Source organism: Corvus kubaryi, unplaced genomic scaffold (assembly GCF_017639235.1).
Source record: "Corvus kubaryi isolate FWS band 111438036 unplaced genomic scaffold, C.kubaryi_AGA036_p1.0 37266, whole genome shotgun sequence".
NCBI classification, from domain to species: domain Eukaryota; kingdom Metazoa; phylum Chordata; class Aves; order Passeriformes; family Corvidae; genus Corvus; species Corvus kubaryi.
The window spans coordinates 4,725,204-4,750,194 of NW_024581081.1; positions in this window are offsets into that span (position 1 = coordinate 4,725,204).

The following is a 24,991-nucleotide window of genomic DNA, read 5'->3' on the forward strand; positions in this document are numbered from 1 at the left end:
AATCGCCACCAGATTTAAAACTATGTGATTATGTGGGGGAAGAGTAGTGGTAAAAGTGAAAGTTTCATAGCAGGGACGTAGAAAATTCCTGCTATTCTTAATTACTTACAGAGAAGAATGTTCAATATTGATATTCTGTAAAGTTTCACTAGACTTTAAGAATTACTTGAAAAAAGTTAGCAGTCTATAGGTAAAACCTTATTTTGCTGCCTAGCTTTTGCACACTGAATCCAAATGCTTAAATGTTGCTTGCACTTTTCAGGAACCAAAAGGTTTGACTTTTCATTTACGTTACTTTAATTCCATTGATTTCAGAAACATTGCTCTTGATTTATGTAAGACTTAGAATAAGATTTCTCTTTTCCACCTACAGATCCTGAGGTAAAAGAAATTTTATGAAAAAAGCTGTAGTGAAGAAATTATATGTTTACAAAATCAGACGCCAAAACAGTAGGAAATAAAGCAATTTGTCTACATAACCTTATTTAAGCTGTGATTTGTATGATACGATTACACAGTGTTGTTCCATGGGTCTATACCTCAACAAGTGTATAGAATGAAAGATACTACTCAATGTTCTCTGTCCTCATGCTCCAACCTATGCGTTATTTACTGGAGATCATTTAAGCTGTGCTTTGCACATAGAACTTTTTCTGTTTTAAAACTATACTTAGCATTCTAGCTATCAAGTGCCTGACAGAATGAATGAATGAGTGAATGAATGGTGTCTTTACAACATCCCAAAAGGTATAAAGCTGCGTTTGTTTAATAAGGGAGGACCTGAGGCACTGAGTTTCATTACAAAAATGCTCGTTCATTTTGGGTGCCACTGGAGATGCCTTTGGCCTTAATTTTCAGCATACTTACTATTATACAGTTAACATATATCCACTTTATTGTTCCAAACAGAGTTCCCTTTAACTTCATTTCCAGTTCTGAGCACTCAGCACTTTGGTAAATTGAATACTGGGCATGCTAATTTGAATCCCTACAAAAATGAGGAATAGAATTAGTGTTCTTCATATGGAGACAGCTTGGGTGTGCCTGCACCTGTGGTAGAGACATGCCCTCAGAGCCTCATAAACTACCAGAAAGGAGGCAGGTGTTATTTACCCTCTTTGGCAGATGGAGATGTACAAAGAGGTTAACCCTTGTACACAGGATCAAACAGGAAATCTATGGTAGGAATTGAAATTGAAGCCAGATAATTCATGGGACCACAGAAATTACTTTACTCCCTGTTTTGTGGATGCATATTAGCCAGTTTGTGTGGGACTAATGTTAGGGAAAGGACAATATTTATTGACCTCCACATGTGTTTAAAAGAAAAGTAGTTGAATGTTTGCTTTGGATGGAGTCCAAAGTACACAAAATACTTTGGTGTACCACACAACTTCAAGAGCTAAATTGCAGTTTGCTTCCCACATTTGCTTATGTTTTGTTGTGAAAAATTATTCAGAGGGTGTTTTTAGTAACATTTCCTTATGTAGGGATATAAAGTCTCTCTGCATAGGCTTCATTCCCTGTATTTCAGTTGTGCTTTTAGACTGTATTGACATTGTCAATACAGTGTGGCAGTAGATGAGGATGAATCTATTTGTTTAGGACTGTCTCTTGACATGACAGAAACTCAGTGCATGCACCAGCATCCTAACTTTGCTAGCCAGCCTCTCTGTCCTCTTGTCCTGTTGTTTTACTCTACTAGCCTTTTGCCATCTATCCTGTAAGGGTATCATGCAGAGACACTCTTTAAGGGGGTCTTCTGAGCTGTTGACATCTGGTGGATATTTAGAAGGTTAGTTGGAGGATGCAGAACAGTCACATGTGGATTGAGGCAAGTCTGAAACAAGCCATTATCTTACTCAAGATAAGGCAAAGTGCATTTTTTGTACCTGTCACTCTTGTTCACTGTATGCCCAAGACATGTACTGAGCATATCCTTTTATGTAAAAAGACTGAGGCACTGCTTAGCAGTACACAGTTCTGTTAAAATGTGGGTTGGAGCCTTCTGCCAGTTTTTGGAAATGTTAAATTCGATCATTAAGAATATCCTGAAAGTGTAGTAAACCCTTATGTTGCCTGCACAGGGTAGAGTTATTTCTGTGCCTGAGAATACATCGTAGTGTATGTGTCCCTCTGTGAGGTGACTCTAAGTAAATTGCCATCATCCAGGCATTTTGTCTAATTAGCAGAACAGCTGCCTTTGAAAACATTCTTCTTAAGGTCTGATGTCTTGAGGATTATTTAATTAGAATGAAGCAAATCACTGGTGTAAATGGCTCTTTGTTGAATTCAGAGAATTTGTTTAGAATTGAAAAAAATTACTTTTTGAGCTATAGCTTACATGGTAATGGATAGGGAAAAGGAAGTGAGAGGATAGCTCTCACGGATGCAGCTTCTACGACAAAACCAGATTTGAGTTGATGGAAGTCTTTAGAAGGAGGAATCCTCTAAAAACATGAGTAAAATCCTGTCTTCAGCTACCAGGGATTAAGAGATGTCCATCTGTTTTTGTGCTTATTTCTGTTTATTTTTCGTGGGGTTGCAGATTGATTCTCTTGTGACACTCCCAGCAAAGTGATGGGGGTTGCAGGGAAGGGAGGAGAGAGGAGGCGTTGCTAAGGTCTGTCACAAGCTTGGCATGAAAGTGCTTATTCTTGTCTCTCTCCAGTTTATGCCCTCCAACTGAAATCTTTGTAGCCAAAAGTCCGTATTTTGACTCGTGAAAATTTGTGCTTATCCATAAATTGGTGGGTAGATAGGCAAACTGGGGAGGTACATGAGCAAGTGTTGCACGGATGGGGTCCTCAAGAAGCACAAAATATGCAGGAGAATGGAAGGGATCAGAAATTCAGGTAGGCAGAAAGAGTGGCACACAGTAGCCAGAATAAGTCTGGAGACAGAAGTCCAAGAGTTAAGCCAGAAAACAGGGTCAGGGGCATCAGTATTTAGAAAGATAGGGGGATGTGGAAGCCTAATAGAAAATGGGGGAAAAAAATAGTCATACAATTTGGTGTGACTATAAAGGCTTGACATCCTAATTAGCAGGGAAGAAGGTGAAGCACTAGGAAATAACTTGAACAGCAAAAGGTCAAAAACCCTTCTCAGTTCTGAAGGAAGGAGCCAGGCTGGCTGCTTGGGCTGGGATTCAGACAAAGAGGAAACAGAGGCATGACCATTCTGATGCCCCTGTAGCCTTGGCTTGTCCAGCCCTCCTCTGATGCGGCTTGTAGCCTTGCGCCGGATTGTGCTCACTTGGTGCTGATTGCCCTTTTTCACCTCAGCTCCTGCTGAGAACAGCTGGCAGGTGAATGCTTGCCAGAAATTAGGCACACAAAGCCAGGACACAGTCTGCCTCATGCTATTACATCAGAAGCCAAGGAGAATAATGATTGTTTGTCCACATCGAGTGATACCTTCTTTAACACCTATGGGTCTCACTCATTGGCATCCTTATGAAAATTCAGAACTGCCTACTAGTCAATCCTGATATTAGCACCTAATTCTCTCTCACAGCCTCCCTGCTCTCCGTGTTTCTTCCCACCAATTTCAGCTTGCATTTTTTCCCCAGAAAACCTTACTTTCTTCCAGTCCTCCTGATTTCCTGTTGGCTCTGCAGCAATATTTTTCTGCCCTCATTATAATTCATAATGCTTAGCAAGTTCACATCACGCAGAGATTTAATTATAATCTTGTTTAAAACCCTCTTCTTGATTGTTAATATTAAATATGAATTCCATCTGTGTTGCAGTACAGTTGCAGACACTCCTTCCAGTTTGGTTCTTCGTCTTCATTATTGCTTTTCTTTTACTTCATTCCCTTCAACAGCTTTTTAATATAGCTGATCACGTTTGCATATCCAAGCAGCCACCTTTTCTCTTTGTATGCCAGGTTACACCAAGTGATTTGTAATCCTTCATTCCAGGGTCTGCTCTCATTCATACATATGAGTTTATTTTTACTTGTGGCCTTTTCTGCTATTATTGGACATATTTTTGGATTGCACAGCTGACTTCTAAAAATATTTTGAATCACAGTGCTCTTTGGTTGATTTAACCGTTTATCATTTTTATTTTCTCCTACTCCAAGGAATCATAATTTTCTTCTTTTACTTGCTGAGCATTAGTAAGAAATTAATCCATCAAAGCCCTAGTTACACCAATTAGATAATTGTTCCATTGCTTTTTTTTACACTGTACATTTCACATCAGATTCTTAACCAGCATTTACAAGTGGATTTGTCTTTTCACCATTCTTTGTGTGTGTGTATGTGTAATAGTCTATGATATTTCTGTTTTCAAAATTCCATACTTCTCTGAAAAATAAAGCAAATCCTGGTGCGTGTGAGGTCTGAGTCTACTTCTTCGAAAAAGGAGTGTGTTTTCAACAGAAGCAGTTACATGCCAGTGTGCAGTTCCAGAGTATAAAGTATTCCTCCTGCCCTACTGCAGGATTCCGCTGATTAATTCTGAGGCCTTACAAAGGAAGGGCACTATCATGTTTTCTGGACAGCTGTAACTTAAAGTTTAGTTAGTGCAAAAAACCCCAGAAGAGTCTTTTTGCAATGAGAACAAAACACAATACCAGAAAAAAGAGGAAGAGAAAAGGGTCCTTTCATGGCACTGTAACAAGCTTAGTCAAGGATGGCAAAAGTTTTCAGGACATAAGGTTAGAAGGCCCCAAGGCACCTATTCAGCAAGATGTGTAAACACTCACCTAACTAAATAGGTGAGTGGTCCCACTGAAGTCAAAAGCACTATTTCTATGCTTAAACTTTGACACAGGCTTTAATATCTCGCTAAAGTGAAGCCTAAAGACACACTAATTTTAATCTTGCCAAATATACCTCTAATTTCTGGGTCAACAGGGCATTCAGAACTTAACATCTTCTGATAAAAAGAGTTAGCTTAAGGATATCCAGGAGATAAAAGAAAGAAAGAGGAATTCTTCTTACGGTTTTACAGCATGCTGATTTAGCTGGTGTTCATCTTTATTTGCATTGGAGATCTGTGCAGGTAGTGGGGGTTAGACTGCAATGCAGAGGATGGCATGGTAATGTACTTTTATTAACTAACAGGCATTGAATGCATTCAGATACTGCACCCTTAACTTGCTGGATGTTCATAGACATGCCCCTTTTGCATTCTTTCACTAAAAAGCACGCCGAAATCATGCTGGCTTGCAAGGACTGTGATTTTATTAGTCATGCTTTAAAATGCATTCTCTTTTCTAGGAAAGATAAAATGGGGCTGATCCAGTTTTGACCACTGACCTGAATGGTTAGGGGGAATATTTTTGTGAGCTAAGAGTATTTATATGATGGTGTATAAAAATCCCACAGCGCTGTGGTGACTGGGAAATGTTTCCACTTAAATGACCTGTTTTAGAAAGTGCAGATATGTGCTTCCCCACAGAAGCACATCAGTATCAGCAACATCTGAGATAGGAGAAGAAACCTTATCAAATTCTTGTGTCATTCTGATAATGTTAAATCCTTTTCCTTTCACTAGGATGGATGTATAGGAAAACCCATATACTGAATCCTGTGTTCCAGTCATAGCTTTGCTCCTGTTTATAAGAAGGAGCAGATATATGGAAAACATGCCTTGAGAGTGTGCTTTCCTGCTGAGTCTACCCTGAAAGAATTAATCACAGAGCTATGGTTATGCCTACATTTCCTAAAGCTGGGGCCCATCTTGGCCCCGTAGCTAGGTCAGTGAGAAAACCATAGCAGAGATTGCTTCAGTGTTATAAATCGGTGAAATTTACTGGTGTGCATCACAACACTGCAGTATTGCTAAATGCATCTGTGGAGCAATGTGATATCAAACTTCTCTCATCAGTAAAGCCTTTGCTTCATGTTGTCATGTCTAAAAAGAGCAGTGGCAAACTAAAATAGTGATATTTATTTCTTTTTCACTTCCTTCTTTCCTATAAAGGTTAACTAAGCTAGCTACTGAATAAAATGGAATTACTTTACCATACTTTGCTCTTAGGCATATTGCAGAAGAGCTGTGCTGGCAGGAAGATGGTGCTTATTTTCTGAGACTATATTTTCAGCATGTTATGCAACACCAGTGGGTTTGCAAAACTCCAGTTGCATATCAGTACCAACAGTTAGTGTTTTCCATGTTTTTCCATTTGCATGTTGGGTCTGCTGAATTCATCATGACCTTTGCAGCAGGGTGGTGATAGGGCAGTTACAAGTCATTAGCGAGCTGTGGAAAAACAAATGGAAAACATACAAGCACACTGAGACACTGGCTGTGTGCTCAGCAGTGGGAAGGGCTAAAGCACATATTGCACATTCCAGGATGGGGAAGATGAATGGGAGATGCAGAGCTGATCTCTAATTCCTCAGCCAATGAGGCTGTGGAGTTTGTGCTTTGTTTAACATTTCTGTTCACATTTTTTTTTTAATGTGAATGGGCTGTGAACAAACACATGCAAACACACATATACATTATATATGGCCTGACTTTGCCATGTCACCATCTTTAAAACTTCTCTTCAGCAAATTTGTCAGGTGCCTATGAAGATTCCTTGGTTACATTCTTAATTGTATTTTTTATTAGACTAGTTTGATTGCAAAGTATGTTGCCATGTGAACACCTGGGAAAGACAGGGACCAGGAAATCGTAACAAGAATTTTTTATCAAATACTGGGTTCTTAAAATCACTGTAAGTATTATAAATTAATAAAGCATCCCATGCCCAAGTAATCCTTAATCATAATTTGATTGTAAAAAGACATATAACAGAATTAAGCGGGCATGAGATGTTTTGGTATTGTGCCAAAATATGTACTACTATGTTGTCTACATACTACCATGTGTAACATCTCATCCCTCACCACAGGAAACTCACATGGCCTCATTCTTTTTCCATATGTTTTTCTATGTAAGAATGTGAACATACTAGGCCTCTCTTACTTGTCTTGCTGGTTTTTTGGCTGCAGTGATAAAAGGTATTCTTCCCACCTGTGTCAGCTATAAAATAAGCATCTTGAGTCTCACCTCCTGCTGAATATTCTTATACTCACCCTCAGACGGTATTGTGGAGAGTTTGCTCCAACAGACAGGAGTAGAGGAGCTTATGGAATTGAAAGGGGCCCACGTCAAGAGTGTGCTGGGTTAAAGCTGCATCAAGACTGAGACAGCAGAGAAATTCCCTAATTCCTGGAGAAGCACAAGTTGTACTGGAATGAAGTTATAGCTCTACTAGAAAATTTCACATGGCAATGACTCTTTACTCCCTGCATAGAAATTATCTGTCCATTAAAGTTATTGGGACGGATCCACTTTGAGCATACCTGAATCGAGTGTGAAAAATTAAGTTTGGTCTGAGCTTGACCTATAGCACGTAAAACACCCTCCTGCTGTGGAGGTTTGACCCTATCGGGATGCCAGGTGCCCACCAAAGCCTCTCTCCCCTCCTCAGACAGACAGGGGAGAGAAAAATATAATGGAAGGCTCTTGAGTTGGGATAAGGACAGAGAGAGATCACTCACCACTTACTGTTGAAACAACCTTGAATTGAGGGAATTAATTTATTACCAGTCAAAATCAGATTAGGATAATCATAAGTGCAGCAAATCTTAAACATACCTTCCCCCAACCCACCTCCTTCCCAGGCTTAACTTTATTCCTGAACATGTAGTTCTTCAATAGCTGTTTCTTGACAGAGTGTAGATACATGGCAGAAATCCTTACCCAGAATTTTCCTTGCAAAAGTGGAGAAGCTGGTGCCCAGACCCATACTAGCAGCAAGGTAGATATTTTTTTTCCATCTTCTTCTGACCTTAAGTGAGACATTAGTGTTTTTTTAAACCTTGCTAGGTATGCCAGAAACCCTAAGATCAGCTCTCTCCAAACACTAGCGTGGATCAAGTTCTTCATTCTCTCTCCTGAAACAGGGGCAGCTGCTATCCTCATTGCTACAGTGAAGAACATCTGCCATCTGTCATCTAGAGCCTGAAAACTTAGCTAACAGCTACCCTGCTGAATGTTGTTAATACCTGTAAAATAACACTGATGCACCAGCTGTAGTACAGATTAAGGACAAACACTTGCAAAAAGCCAAAGCATCTCCACATGTGTGGACACCCAAAGAAATATTTCATCTTCACAGAAGAGGATGTTTAAAATTAGATACTACAATCTCCTTTCTTGCAAGTGAATTCTTGTGCAAATACTGTAAAGCTTTTCCTAGAGAGAATTCAGAAATCTCGATCTGCTTTGTGTAAATTTTCTGTTTGCTAATCAGCATATTCTGGTGTCAATTGACCCTGGCTAGAAGACAGCAGTCCAACCCTCTCAGGACATCAGATTAAAGTAGCAACAGAAAGTCTTTGTACTTTTAGTCCTTTGGAAGCAATGTTGAAATGAATTACATCTCTCCACCACATAAGGTGAAATGCAGACATGATGCCAGGCTTTGCTGTCCTATGACAAGATTTGGAATATGTTTCTGATTGTACCTAGATGAATGTGGAAAATGAGAAAAGAAGTTGAGACTCAAGAAGGTGTAATGAAGGAGAGAAAATGCTCACTTCCCTTTCTCATGTTGCCAAAGAGAATGAAGGTGGGACAAAAAGACACACTTTGCTTTCTTGCAGGTAGAGAAGCAACTGTCTTAGATGAACCCTCTGAGCCTTCAAGAACACCATGTGAATTAGACAGGAGGTTTGCTGGAGAACAGTTGCTTTGCAAATTTAGCAGTTCCTTTTTCCATATTCAGATCAGCAGCTTGTCCCCTGTAATGGAGAAGGTGATGGTGACAGTCAGAAGGTAAAAGGTATTGGTTTCCTGCCACCTCAGTTTGAGATGCTTTACTCCTACCCAAGAACACTCCTCACCTGATGCTGATACTAATATTTACACGCCAGGTTGGACTTGGAACACTCTGGTAATTTTTGCAGCACTCCTGAATCCTTGGTGTTTGCTTTCAGGCTTGTCACTTTGTCTTAGTCACACTGGGGACCCCTTCAAACAGCACAGCCATGTGGTATGATCCCAGGAACTTGTGCTCTGGGTTCTCGTCTCTGGAGCAGGGTTAAGAGTTTCTCCTCTTTGTAACTGGTTTCTGGGCTAAGTTCTCCAATGAGGGCTGTAATTTCTGGTATGTGAGCTCTTGGCCTGACAGGGCTATGCTTCTTACTTGGTTCAAAGTTAATTTTACTTACATGACTATCACATCTTATAACCACAACCCCTGCTCCTTTGGCTTTCCACCTGTGTGTGTATGCAGTGTGGTTTCTAAGAGGGAATAATGCCTTTTCCATTAGAAAGAAGAACCTTTAATAACCTCTACAGTTTTATAATCCTTTCTTTCCTTTCCTTTTAAATTAATCCAACCCTGTCTTGCTGTGACATATGAGGTGCTCTGCCTAAAAAGACATAAATATGATTAGATTACAAGGTACTTCAAAGATGCCCCACCTTTGGCTGTTTGTGAGCTGCTTAGAATTAGTGGAACTATGTGGCAATGGGCAAAATCTTATCCCAAGCAGTACTTTCCCTTTGGCTGAAATTCTGGGATGCGCCCAAAATTCCATAGCTAGTGTGTGCAATACAGTCATGTAACAGCAGGAAAACTGGGGACCTTAAAATTTTGTCCTGTTTTGACATGGCAGCTCTACTCCCTGCAGTTCATGCATAAAATACCAAGATGTCCAAGCCTGGAAGGTTGGGAATGTACCAAACACCATAAATGCAGTTGGACTGTGATCCTGCTGCCACAAGAAGTCAGTAAGTGGGTTTTTCCTCTCCCAGGATTTCAACATTAGCAGAATCCACCTGACAGATGTGGGAATACCTCACCTTGCCACTGCTATCACTTCCCCAGAGATCAAGGTAACCATCACTCCCCACTTCCCCTGGGGTAGTTGCAAAAAACTGATGAAATGCTTCGCTGGGAACAACTCAGTCAGGAAAAAACTGCAAACCAACCAACCAATGAAAAAGACTAAAGGAAGCAGAGGCCATAAAAAAACGGTGCAGCAATAGAATGTTCGTCAGTTGGCTTCAGATCCAATCCACCATACATCTCATTTGGTGGCTTGCTCTAAACTCAGACACCATGCTCAGCACAGCCCTTTGGCCCTCCAAGAGGCACCCCACAGCTGTGTTTTACAGACCCTGGAAACTGTTCCTTCATGAAATGAAAGGAGGACAGGAGCAGGTTTTTGCTGTATGGTGCCTGACCTGCTTTCCACTGTGTGCTGTTGTGTCAGCACAGCAGCTGCAGAGGAACGTGGTGGTGGAGGCCAAGGTGTACATACTAGTGAGGCACAAGGGCAAGGTGCAGTCTTCGAAGATGCATCCCTGTTTTGAAACTGGAGTTACAGTTTGCAGATGGGAAGATGCTAGTTCATGCTTTAGTCTTCTTTTGTGTGGTCCAGAGTGACATCTAATGGTACAACACCAGACTGCACCACGTCTGGGGAGAGCTAAGTGGACAAAAAGCTGGGGTTGCCAAGCACTTATCATTTGACAGGGCAAGGTAAATTCTGTCAGGGGTGAAAAACCATATATACTGCATTAAACTAAACACTATTTATAGCCATATTTTGATATATATTACCTGAATCAAGCTGGGAAATAGTCTAAAGGTAGGAAGTGGTAGAATTAAGCTGCTTCTTAAAATGTAAAATATTTCACATAATATATTAGGCTAATGAACTATCAGTAAGTCTAAACAGTATTAAAGGAGGAAATGAGGACAATGTTCCAGAAGGGAGTCAATCCCAAATATTCTATTTTAAGTTTGATGTGATGCACCACTTTCATATACAACTCCATCTATTAAAAAACTACAAGATTCAACAAAATTGTTTTGCCAGAAATACCATATTCTAATAAAATATTATCCATAAAATATTTTCAACCACTAGTGCATTGTGGCATCATTTTTTGAACTGTGTAAATTTTAGATTAGAAATCTGTCCAGTCCTTTTTAGGCACCAGTAAAGACATCATTAATTGATGTTGCAAAAAATACTTTTTGTGTTGTGTTCAATTGTAAGAGGCCAACATTTAAAATACGTAATCTGAAATGATAGAAAACAATAGCAAGGAAACCTTTGAAATTATTGAAGACAACTTTTTAGGAAAATAGCAGTTTCCCTGTTTACCTTATATTGATGGTGTTTTATTTGCATTAATGAACATTGAATGATATTCCATTTAAATTAGTTGCAGAACTGCCAAACTAAAAAAATCTAACTGCATTCTATCTATATACTTATATGTATGTGTGTTGGTGTATAAAATGCAGTTAGTAGGTTGTGTGTAGTACACTTAAAGAGTGTCATTGCCTAAAAAACAGTGCACACACAGTTGTAAGGTAAGTTTTTCATCCCTGGTGTGAATTCATAAAGCAAAACAATGCTTACTTGTGCTTAGGACATGAATAATCATTGGTTCTGACTTTAAGGCTGAGCAGCATATAGTGAACCTAGGGAGAAAGTGGCTTTCCTACTGTGATCCTTTAGATTTGCAAATTCATGATAAATATAATTTATCAAGAAAAAATGAATTAATTTTTCTCTTTAAAAAGAGGTTTCTAAAAGGCATATATGTGCTTTTTCAAAGGATTATTTTCTTTGCAGGTTTTACATTAGGAAATAGAGTTTCTGGTTACCTTTTTACCTAAAAGTCTTTGTAGGGTGATATATATTATCATTATGATTTTAGGGGCAAATATTTTCATGCTTATGATAGGTGAGAAACAGTACAAGAAAAATCCTTTTTGCACAACACTGAACTCAGTTGTGGAACTTGTTGCTATAGGATTCTGTGGAAACTAAAGTTCTCATAGCTAGACAAAAGAAGATTTGAAAAAATCATGAAGGATTGGTCCACTAGTGACTGTCAAACGTAGTTGGAGTACATCCATCGGCTCAAGAACTCACAGGTGCTGGTTGTTAAAGAATGGGTGTATAAACAGGAGAAAGGAGTGTGCCATTATGGAAAATATTTCCCTTACCCTACAGTATTAGTTACTGTCAGAAATGTATTTCTCTAGCTGCACTTTTTGCTCTCTCCCCTATGGGTGTGCTAATGGCTGATTTTTGTTACATGAAACCCCAGGTTTTGGGTTTGGTTTGGTTTTTATTCCATCGGAAGCAACAAGCTGAATATAAGCTAGGTTGGTTCTTTTTTCTTGAAGTATCAAGTGTATGAACTCAGACTGGGAAAGCACTTCCGTATCTTAATTAAAGTATAAGTGGGCTGTAATTTTAAAGATAACTAAGTTAACTGTTGTGACCATGTTAACATAATATCCAGTATCTTAGATAGCTATTAAATTGGCATATCTGCAAAAGTAATGTTTTGGGCACCCTCAAGCTCCCTTTTACTGGTTATTGATTGCTCTCTGAAGAAGCTTTCAGCTGAACATCTCCAGGCCTCAGGCAAGGAGCCTTACTCTCACAAAGAGTTTGGTATCCAGCTGCTGGAGGTGACATTTTTATACCCTAGTCCTTTCTCCGTCTCTGAGGAAGGTGTTTAATTATATGTAGTTTCACATCCAGGAAGTAGCTTGGGAATTCACAAACTGCTCTCCAGGCTCTCTCTGTTGAAAGACAAAGAATATTATCTTTCTGTTTGTTGTGCTGACTTCTTAAAAGACCCCTTTCCATCTCAGAGGAAAAAACTACATTTGGGGATAAAAGTCATCAGAAACAAGACATACTTTTTTGAAGCTGGGATAATTAAGTATTGGAACATTTTAAAACCTAAAGGAGGTGATTTATTAAAGGGTTGGAAATAATTTAGAGAAATCCTGAATAAGCTGTTGGAGGTCAGTCTGGCTGTGATAATAATAGGGAGAAAAAAAGGAAAAGTGAGTCGGGACTCTCAGCCATCATTACTTCTCAGGAACAAGGCACCACAATTATAATCTATCTTTCTATGAAAACACCTAATCGGTGCTCTGTGCAAGAAAAAAAAATGAGAGTTGACTGCTAAGATCTGTGGAAAACAGTAGATGGCGCAAAGACGACAGATAACTTCCCGTGTTTTCAGGTCCGGGATAGGGATCAAATTCCAGAAGAATTTAGGGTGAGCGTGCCGAGAAGAAAAGGATCCTAATGTGTGAGAGGAAATTAAAGAAATGCAGTCTATATGGGTGCCACTTATAGCAGCTTTAAAGTGAATTGTCTGCAAATGCTATCTACTAAAATACTTTTATTACAGTGTTTTAAAAACATTGCAAACATTACAACCCCACGTTTGTAGCTATTTCCACTGTGTTTATTTTTAGATATTGTATCCTTCAGGTTTGAACTTTCTCCCTCTGCCTTGAGAGGAAACAAAGCCTTGAGAGCTTTAATACATTGCCATGTAGTGCTCCCCCACACCCAGGTTATGGGAAAGGCATGTTTAACTCCTTTCTTTCTTATCTCCCCAAAATCCTTATTCCATATTCTCTTTATATATATTCTACATTCTCCTCTGTACCTTGGATACCCTAGCTATTATTCTATTTGGGGTGGGCTAGTCTGTTTTTGTCTCTCCCCATTCTGCAGCTGAGAAATTTCACCTAAAAAAAAATTAGGTGTGAGTGTTTTGGTGGAGCAAGTGAATCCCTATGAGAAGTGACCAAGCACTTCCTGACAAAACCACCTCTGACAGCTTTCAGAGCAATGTGGTATTCCCCTCCTTTTTTGGGACATGGGAGTCAGCACTCCAGCCCTGCTTCCGCCCCTGTCGGTAGATTGTGAACTTGGGGGTAAGCAGAAGTCACACAGGGTCTACTCATGGTCTCAAGTACATGGACCTGGTGAGTTAGCCAGTTATTTTTGGTGTATCTATAGCTCTCTGCACAGCTGCTGCCATCTCACAGCCTTAAACATAAGTCAGTCTGAAGGACTCACGAGTCTCCCCAAATGATCTCACCATTGTGTGGCTGGGAGAGGAAAACAGCTCAAATGAAGAGAATTAAAAATTTTCTGCCCTAGATCAAAACACTGTCCCCAAATTGATTCTAGCACTTCTTCATGCTCTGAAATCACTTATGATCCTCTACTCTGAGGAGCTGGCAACAGCTGCTTATGTTACCGCTCTGAGGAAGGAGACTTCCAGTGAGCTGCAGGGGAGTAGCAGTTGTACTATGTAAAGGGCTTTTCTGGGGTGCAGGAAGGAAGAAAGGAAAGGGCAGATGTGGTGATAGTGACTGGTGGAAATCAGGAGCAAAGCCATACCTATATATGAGGCCAGCTTGTTTGGGCAAGGTGGAGAGAAAAACTTTGATAAGTTGCCTACTATGGAAAGCTAAGACTAGGCACTGCCTCAGGGATAGATGGAAGTGCTTCCAGAAAAGGCACCTGCAGAGATTTTGGAGTGTTTAAAATTGAGCCAAGGTAGGGATCAGATATGAGTATGGCTGTGAAGACCTGTAAAGACAGGTTCCTTGCAGAGGAAGGTGGGATCTTGGAAGTTAATAGTAGTTATGGAAGGATGACTAGGCATGCTAGGGATGTTGCTTTCATGCTGAACAATGAGTGCATTTTAAGGTGGTGGCATCTTAAAAGCAGAGAAGCAAGAAGAGACCAGGCATTTTAAAGACTGTGTCTGTGCATCAGGAACTAGCTGGGAGTGAGAAAATGAGCTTTAAGGATAGTGAATACCCAGGGCTGTAGACAGACATGGGAAGGAGAGGGGCTTGAAGAAGAAGGTGTCTGCCCAGTGCACTGACAGAGGAGCTGCGTAACTCAGGAGCTCGTAACTCTCAGAAGCAACCAGAGATTGTTTGTTGAAACAAATCTTATTTGAAAACCAACACACTTTCCAATGGAAACATTTTATAATAATGTGTTTGTTTCAACAAGCTTCTGGTAAAATGCAGGTGTTTTCTTTCTAGCCCACTGGGAGGAAAATTAAAGCTTCCAGAATTTATGGCTGTTGGACAGCCCTGCTGTCTAGAAACCAACTAGTTCTAACCCAAGCTAGTGCATCCACCTGATAGTGTGGTGCTGTGCAGAGACAAGACTGTAGCCAAAATCATTAGTGCAGGATCATATCTGAGGTAATAAATTTTTTATTCTCCTGCCTACACAGATGGTCAGGGAGTCACTGCACCCTGTTCAGTGAAGAGAGATAGATGTCTTGCTCAGCATTAGCTGACAGCTGCTTGCGTGGCCACATGCAAACAGTACAAGGATAGGAGCTGTGGAATTGCCAGCACTCCTGATAAAGGGGTCAAAATCACATTAATTTGTTGCAAGTCATCAAAACGATCCACAATTTAATAGTGTTATCTTTATAAACATGAAAGTTTTACTTAATTGCTGAGAAACAAACAACCAAGGTGCATCCCTTTATATCACAGCTTGCACAGGTTTACATAAAAAAAGGCCAACCAGAAGTTCATTGACATGTAGACAAGGTTATAAGTGCCCCTGCTAATCTGTCCCCAGAGAAGCTGATGTTATCCTTCCAGGGAGTTTTGTACCCTGTCGTGATAAGCAGCCAGAATTTTTTAAAGCTCTTTAAACCTTTGAAGTCAGGAACGATGATGAGTTATTAGCAGGAGATTCTAAATCTGGTAAATAGTTTTTCTCATGTTCAAGTGAAAGTACTATGAAGTGATCAGGACGTATTTGAAATGCAATTGAATAGAAAGGAGTGGAAATTTAAAAAAAATCTTAATCTACTACTAAGTGAATGCTAATAAGTTAGTGCATTGAAATTGTGTATGTGAGTTTGGATAGTATATTTTCTTTAATACATAATTAAGGTAGCACAAATCAGAAAATACGCAATAAAAAGTTAATGTGCCCAAAACGGGCTTGCACTGGCCTTCCCATCATGTGCCAGGGACACGTCAGGAAGCGTTTTCTCTGACTGCTGGACCAGTTCATCTTTCCTTCATATCTGTGTCTTGGGCAGGGAGAGCTGGGACAGTGATGGACATTGCTGTGGACTGCGAATGGAAGACACTGACATGTTGTCTTGGTTTAAAAGACAGATGTCTGCCAAGGAATGTGGGAACCTTCCTGGAAAGTAACCCCTTCCCTCCAAATTATTATAATTTCAAAATTACGCAGCTTCCAGGCAAAAATGTGGGAGAAGTAATAACAGTTCTTTACTGGAAAATGTATATGTAACAAGACAGAATCACCACCAACAAAAGAGTAACAGGAGTTCCCCACCTGAGCAGCAGTTTCCCCTTTGGTGTAGGTACGACCATGTACTAGTTTGAAAACAAACCAGTGGGAGGCACCAAGTCAGAATAACAATTTAATGGAAATTAAAGAAAAGGGGAAAAAAGGTAAAAGAAAACACTGTCAAACTGACAGAGTCAAGGTACAACCTGACACCCTGTTAGGCAGGGTGGTGGTAGCAGTCTGGTGGAATGGTGGCTGCAGTCCTCTGAAGCAGTGATCCTGTAGTAAAACAGTCTGCTCTTCCTCAGGAAGTCCAATGGTGGCTGTGTAGCTCCTGTCCTCTGGAAATCCAGTGGGAAGCCCATGTCTCTGGTGTTCAGCCTCGGATTATATCCACGATGGGATGCTTGGTTCCTCCCTCTGGGTGGAGCATCTCACAATGGGGTAACGAGTCATGAGGCAAAGTGTTGATTAGGCTCATTAACAGAAGATAGTCCGGAGGGAGTTATCTCTGAGTCAGGCGGCAGGACAATGATGGGCCATTAACAGAAAGATAGTCTGGGGGGAGGAGGCAAGGAAACACTGCCCCACCTGGTTTCAACAGCTGATGGGGATGGTAATAGAATACACTGCAACCCAGGACAGACCACAGCCGGAAGGGGTGGTGGTGGTGGCTCAGGCGAGGCAGAGAGGCTGCGATGATTCCCCCGTGGCTGCAGGGGCTCTGCGATGCGAGCCGGCAACCTCCTCAGGTGGTGGTGGGGGCTCAGGCAAAGGGGAGGACACCAGATTTCTGCTTTCTTAAAACTCTCAGGTAGCAGTTGGCCTTGGTACCACCACTGGCAGCAAGTCACAACATAGCAGTGCCCCGGGAACAGGCACGTGCCCTCCGTAGCAGTGAGCAGAAATGGTGGAAGCGGGCAGAGCCGGGCAGCGAGCTAGAACGTAGCAATGTGCCCGGGACACTGAACGCAAAAAGGCAGGAAGCTGGCCCCCATTCCCCAGCCAGGTCTCGGGTTAGCCCCAACTCCTCTCACAGCATTAGGCTGTAATTCCCAAGAAAACTCCCAGCAGGAGAGCCCACCCCCTCAGGCAAGACTCCCAAACCCCAAAACCTGCCAAAATAATACTCTGAAGTCTTGATATCAGGGAATAAAGTCAAACAAAGAGACAGAAGAAAGTGATGAAACAAAATGCTAAAAAAACCCCCGAGTAAATTCTGAAACAAAGTGAAAACACTAAAATGGCATGGGATGAGATGAAATACAGGGAAATGGATCAAACCTTGCTGATTTAATGCTCATTAAAATTGTAAGGTTTCATTATCAAAATGAAATCTTGAGGTTTCAATGAGGATCAGTTGGGCAAACTTCAGTCCATTTCCCTGCACTTCATGTCATCCCGTTTGCTTTTATTGTTTTCACTTTGTTTCAGAATTTCCTCTCTTTTTTTTTAGCATTTCATTTCTTCAATTTCTTCTCCTGTCTCTTTTCTTACTTTTCTTCCCTGATTTTGGGATTTCAATCTGAAAGGGAGGTGTGGAGGGAGCAATGTTGGGGCAGTGCTGTACTCCCCTTGACATGTCCTTTGCAGCTGCAGTGTCCCTGGAGCTGTGGGCTTTGTGGTTTCCTCAACCCTAACCCTAACCTTAACCCTAAGGGAGGGAGTTAAGGAGCCTTTTGCTGAGGCTTAGGTGCCAAGAACATGAGTGATGCCAAGGAGCAAGGTGTGGAGGGAGGAATGTTGAAACCATACCATGCTCCCCTTGGCAGCATCCCTGGAGCTCCAGTCCTTGTGGTTTTCTCTTGCCTAACCCTAGGCCTATTCCTTACCCTAAGCAGAGCAATAAAAGCAGCATTTGCTGAGACTGAGGTACCCAGCACATGAGTTTTGCCAAGGAGAGGTGTGTGGAGGGAGCAGTGTTGAGGCAGTGTCGTGCTTCCCTTTGCATGTCTTTTGTAGGTGCCGTGTCCTTGGAAATTCTTCGTTTTATGCATGGAAATAAAATCTTGAAATCTTGAAATCTGAGAAAGAAGTGGAAGAAACAGATAGGACAGGACATATGATGAAACAAAATACAACTGAAAAAAAGAAAATTCATAAGTTGAGTGAACCACATTAAATAGAACTGAATGAGATAAGTTAAAAGGACCAAATTTAGCCCAAATGTTAATCATTGATAGCTCGAAATCAGGAAACAAATTGAATGAAAGACACAGCAGAGGATATATGATGAAATTAATTCAATTGAAAGTACAAAAGAAAATTCTGAAATAGAATGAATACAATGAAATGGGATAGGATGAGATGACATGCAGCGAAAAGGACTGAATACTGCATAAATTTTATTCGTTTAAATTGTGCAATTTCAAATTTCCAAATCATGAAAGGAAATGAAATCTCACTATTTCAGTGAGTATCACTTATTGAAAATTCTGCTCATTTCACTGCACATCATTTCATCCCATCCCGTCCCATCCCACTTTATTGTTTTCACTTCTTTTCAGAATTTTCGGTTTTTTTCAATTTCATTTCCTCTGCTTATATTTCCTTTCTTGTCTTTTCATTTCACTTCATTCCTTGATTTCTCATTTCATTTCTTTTCATGAAACCTAAGTTTTTCATTTCATGAAAGGAAATGAAATCTCTTGATTTCAATGATTATAATTTCTTAAAATTTTGGCTCATTTCACTGCATTTGTTCCATTCCATTCCATTCCATTCCATTCCATTCCATTCCATTCCATTCCATTCCTTTTCTCTTCATTTCATAATTTTGGGTTTTTTTCAGTTTCATTTCATTTCCTTATATTTCCTTTCCTGTCTTTTCATTTCACTTCATTTCTTGATTTCTCATTTCACTTCCTGTCATGGAAATGATATTTCTTCATTTTCGTGATAGGAAATGAAATCTCGTGATTCCGATGAGTGTCATTGCATGAAATTTTGGCTCATTTCACTGCACTTCATGTCATTACATTCCATTTCAATAATTTAACTTCTGCTTAGAATTTTTATTCTTTTCAATTTCATTTCCCTATATTTTCTTTCTTGTCTTTTCATTTCACTTCATTCCTTGGTTTCTCATTTCAAGTACATGTAAGTGCAGATTATGGCAATTTCATTTCAAAGTGTTTGACTGACTGAAGAGCATTTTTCACCCCTTGAAGTACTTGTAGAATTGGAATGTCCCTGAGATTACTTGGTAGAAAGGGAAGTTTTCAAATGTTACTGCTTACTTAATGTAAATTTAAAATTAATATTAAACACTAACTTGTACAGATTTTTAGGTAGCAGCACAAAAATTACTGATCCTTTTCTCCTTAAGGAAACAAAGATGTCAGGTGTTAACAATTGTCAAAATATAGATAAATATGACATAAAACAGGAAGAACAAGAGTTATAAAACAAAACACAGAGAACCATGGTATAATCCTGTGGTTAAGAACCTGCACACCTAAGGGGTTTAAGAAAGGAACAGGTGAATCCAGAAATAAAAGTAATATCGAGTAACTTTCATTATACAGTATTTGCATAAGTGGGAAAGATTACATTTTCCATAAAATGGGAGATTCATATTTCTCTGACTTCTTTTAGGAGTTTTTCACAATATTTCATTGGGCTTTTCAAAAATCTTTTGGATTTTGGAGTCTAAAAACTTGTCAGCAAGAGAAGAGGGGTTGTTCTTTGAGTCTTGTGCTATGCCTCTTGGTATGATAACTGACTGTCTCCAAATGAGCAATAAATTAGGTAAATAATTAGGTAAATAAACAGTTGGTTTAGGGTTTTTTCCATCACCTTGTGGAGAGGAAATGTTGGGTGTGTGCTGAATATAAAGAAAACACATCTGCTGAACAGCACAATGTGCATCTGAATATCAGTATAACAGCACCCAGGTATTTAGCTGGTGTCCATATGCGAAGTTAAAAAAAAAAAATCTAGCTTTGCATTCCAGACTTAAATGAGAGCTCCAGAATATAAATGATGGGAGCAGAGGGCTGATGGAACTGTAGCAGTCAGCCTTAGATCTCTTAAAGGCATCTTCTGTTTGACAGCTTGTACCATAGTTCCTGTGTGAAATCATTGGGCATATGAACATGTCAGTGTGTTCATTTTTGGTTTGATTGTTTTGAAAATCTTGCAATTAAAGATCTTACTGATTAATATTTTCAAAACACTGCATCTGAACCTGCTCCAGCAAGATGTGCCCTTAGAGGGAAAAACCAGAAACAGTTCTTCACTAGAGGCAGCAGCCAATACAGAAATGTAATTTTAGCCAGAGCACTGTGTCATAGCATTGCAAGAAATCCAGAAAGAATGGGATGGGGGGCACTAATTAGAAATAATAATGCAAAAATTGGATGACATTGTCTTTGAAGACATTCTACTTTTGACAAAACAGCCAGCTTATATTTGAAAGCATCTGCAGTGTCATGTCCTTCTCTATCACACAGAGCCATCCCGGTTAATAATGCAAAATTCAGCCTCCCTGTGAGTTTAGTACAGTGTGAAAAGTTCACTGATAGGAGGATCATTATTTCCAAGGAAGAGGAAGTGTTCTCATGACCTTACTTACATTTCTTCACTACAGGAAAAAGCTTCTTCTCAGCAGATGAAAGAATTATTGCTAAGACTTAAAATCTGTTGCAGTGTTGTCCCCATTTGGTTTTGCTTCTTTTATTTTTTCTTCCCTATTCTTCCGTCTTTCAAACTTTGCAACAGCTACTTTTGAGACAGATTGGAATTATACTCTCCAAGTAGCAACTGCCAAGATAATTCTTCTTTCTATGATTTTTATACTTATTTCATAATTTCTATTTCATCCATGTTTTTTAACAGCACATTTATATAGAAAAATTCCATGCCAGATGTTTCTCTTTTCCCTATAGGGACTCTTTAAAAAGTTTAGCACAAGGTGGTGCAGTTGCTTAATGGTGTATTTTTAAAGCCATTTCTTACCTGTCTCATTGCACTTTCCAAATATTGTACATAGCTGCAACAGATGTGAAGAAAAACAAAGAGATGACAGGTGAAAAATTAAATATGATGAAGAAAAGATGGAGTATTTCTATCTTGAACTGGGAAATTTGGGGAAGTCCCATGTTATTACAAGCACTCTGCCTTTCTTTGAACCTCCCCATTCACTACCCCACCAAGAGTGAGAGCTACTTTTGCATCCCTTGAGCACAAATGACAGCAACTCTGTCTCTGCCAGCCCTGAGACAGGCTGATGAAGGTGGGTCTTCAGGTGGAGAGATGCTCTTGAGTGGTTAATGTCTGTTTTGTTCCATAAGTGTGCCAAGAGACATTGGTACCTCAGAGAGGCAATTCATGGGACTCAGTTTAGTTGTCTGTTTAGGATGAGAAGAATGATGCCCTGGCAATGATTACATCTCTCTACTGACTGTAATGGAGTCCTTGGGAAACTAACTCACATACAGAGCTGAGGCTGTGCTATGGCAATTCATAAGGACATCAGCTGAAATGAATCCCACTGCCTGCTTTTTAAAGCCAGAACAAATAGCAACTTGTATTGTACAGAGAAAGCCTGAGTTTAACAAGTCAAACTGAGTACAGAGGGAAAACTTGCACTTGTGTGGCAGCTCTGGCCTACCAGAGGTCTCACAGCTTGAAGGAGCTATGGTCATGCATTTATAGATTGTCAGATGCAGCAGTATTAATGAGTTGATAATTCTCACAGATCAACATAGCCTTTTTTGTTGACAGCAAAATCTTATTAATAAGTTGTTTCACTGCTCCTGTTCTATTTCTTCTTTCCAGTAGTCACCAACCAAGGTGTTTGTTCTGTAGTGTATGTGTTTTCCCAGACTGATCATGAAAACTCACCATCTCTGTCTCCTTTGCTAGTGTCACATATTCTCTTCCTTACCTTGATTCTTGAGTTCAGTTTCACAGATGCAGTTTTTCCCTGCACCCCCCCAAATCTGAGACCAACCCAGGCTACCACAGAGGATTCCTTTTTCCCACTTTCAATTTAGATGATACCAGAAAATTAGAAAAAAACAAGGCAGACATTCATTTAATTATTGGAAGAAAGAGGAGACCAAAGTTTCCCTGGATGTCCAATGTGCATTTTCTTCTGTGCTTTCTCTGCTGGTGTAAAACCTTGGGTTTTTTTCCTGAAGAGGTTGGGGTAAAATGGGATGAGCTTTGAAAGTTTCTGAAAGACGTGAGAAATTTTGTGAGAACTCTGCTGGCACTTTGTGATTTCTAGTGAAGCGAACAAACTCTGAGAGCTCCACACTTCTGAGCTGAAGTCTGGTTAATATTTTTGAGCCTCTGTTTGCACAGTTATAAGAGCAGGGATATCAAATAAGAAGATTCAAACTACTGGAAAATGTTTTGGAAAATCTAACTGATTGTCCCATAACTCTGTTAAACACATTTCTGGCATCAAGCTTGTCCAAAGACCAAGAAAAAATATCTTCAATGTCAGTAGCTTGCAATATATCACCTATTACTTTTCAGAACCAGATTCTGGGGATCAAAAAATTTTTGATTTTTTTTTTTTTTTTCAGATCTTAGTGACAGTGAAGGGTGTTCAAATCATTGTTGAAAGTAGTAAATTCTGATTTTTGGGAAAAATGCCAGGAAAAGCCACAGAGAATGAGAATATTCTCTCTTCTGCAAAGAGAAATTACCACAGGTACAACTGTCCACACATGCCACTAAAATGTCCCTTTGAACTGTGATGTAAACTGTGAAGATGTTATTGAAATGGAAGTTTTTGGAATGGTATGTATTAATAGATATAGAATTTTGAGAAGACTGGTTGTAGTCTTCTTATTATGGCCTTCTACATATATTATATATAGATAAAGAAGATTTGTCAGGAGAAGGTCTTGTATTGGATTAACATATAAACTGGAATAGACTTTTGGCCTCAGGGAAAAAATGATTAAAAAAGAAGAAAGCAAAGAAACTAAAATAATTTATTTCCTTAATGCTGAAACAGTTATGTTTTTCATAAATATTTTGCCCTTGTGTCTTTTTTTCTCTCAGTATCAGCTTCAGAACGATAATGGGCTCCAACAGAATCATTCACCTAGTTTGGTTTCCAGTAAGTGCAATACGTGAAAAGAATCTAAGCCTAATTATATCAGCAGTGTCTCATAAAATTATTCAATTCCCATAAAAATACATTCATTAGGATTTTATCTTTGGGACCAGGCAGTATTCTCAGTCCAATTCCATTTCAACTACTTCTTAAAATCGAAGCACCTGAATCTTTCTCAAAACTCACAGTCTTCAGTATGAAGGACAGCAGGTGGATCTGCCCTCTCAGAATACAAGATTCATGTAATGTGTCATCTGTAATCTGATTTTTCCTTTTAGGTGTCAGCAATACAGCAGATGAGAACTTTTCTAATGGAAAAAAGTTTGATCAGAAAGTACTCCGAATGTCTCCAGAGCTCCAGAGTTATATAATAATAGTATTTCCTCTGTATCTTTACATAAAAATTCACCGAAACCATGCTACTGTCTTAATTCCAATTTTTTCTACATTCCAGGCTAGATTCTCGTAAATGAAATAGGTATTCAGTGTATGTATATTCCACCATGTATTTGCATTCTGTATTGCACAAACATGGAGTAATTTTGCTGTGATTCACACCAGTAAGATTACATAAGCATCAAGGTAGAGTTCATCTTATGATATTTCAAGTATTCTCTATATTCATCAGATGGTGAAGATCTGATCTAGGAAATCTCTGTCCTTGGTCAGATTGCAAAGCCATCTGGGCACAGTCCTGCTCAACCTCATGCCAAGGTCACCAAAGGCAACTTCTTTGGCAATGAAGTTGGACTAAATGATCTCCTGGACCTTCTCTAACTGCAGGCATGTTGTGTTTCTGTGATACAAGGCAGTCAAAGGTAGCTAAAATCTCCTCTATTGAAGTGGCTCAAATATCTGTCATTAAAAAATGGCTGAGTCCCTGCTCCCATGTTGCTGCTACCTGGCTGTTCCAGCAGTTCAACTGTTGAACAATGGTCTCCCTTTTGATGCTAAGAACCAAGTATGTGTCTGGAGATGTTACTTCTGATTGGACTGCAACTCTGCCCAACATTATCAGGAGTCAGGACTCAGTTCTATTCCTTACTGCTCCCATACCCTGTAGTGATCTGGGCTTTTATGCAGGGCCCTGTGTTGAATGACAAATAATGAGGTCAAATTTCTGCTGCTTACCCCAGTGATGAACTTCAGGTACCTATGAAGGTTAGGGAACAGCAGGCTGGTGGTAGCTGTTGTTTCCATTCTGCTAAATCTGTGTAATTTAGATAATAAATAATGAAAACATTTCATGTAGAGGAAAATTTTTATGTTATTTTACTCTTTTAAGCATGAGGAAGAAAATAAAACTGGATAAAACTCATGAGCTTTATACTATGCTCATTAAAGCTCTAACTAGGGTAAGGCTTAAAAATTTTTGTTATCTTACTCTTTTGAGCATGCAGAAGAAAATACAACTGGATAAAACTCATATGAATTATATCATGCCTATTAAAGCTCTAAGTAAGTCAAGGCTTCAGTCATGACTTCAGTAATCAAGTACTAATCATAATGGCTATAAAAAGGAGGGGAAAAACTTTTTTCCCAACCATTTTTTCACATAGTTGAAAGTGGCAAGATCATTTTCACTCAAATTCTCATAAAAATATAGCCTCTGGCAACAAGTCAAATTCTAAGCCTAAGAGGCTTTGGAATGATTGACAGAATTGACATGATCCATTCTTCATAAAATAATATGAAACAGTACTCACAGGCCCTATAAGTACATCCACCTAGAGCAGGCTAAACCTCTCTATTTTTAAATATAACTGTCAGCTAAGCAAAGAAACAGTGAAATAAAAGCCTGA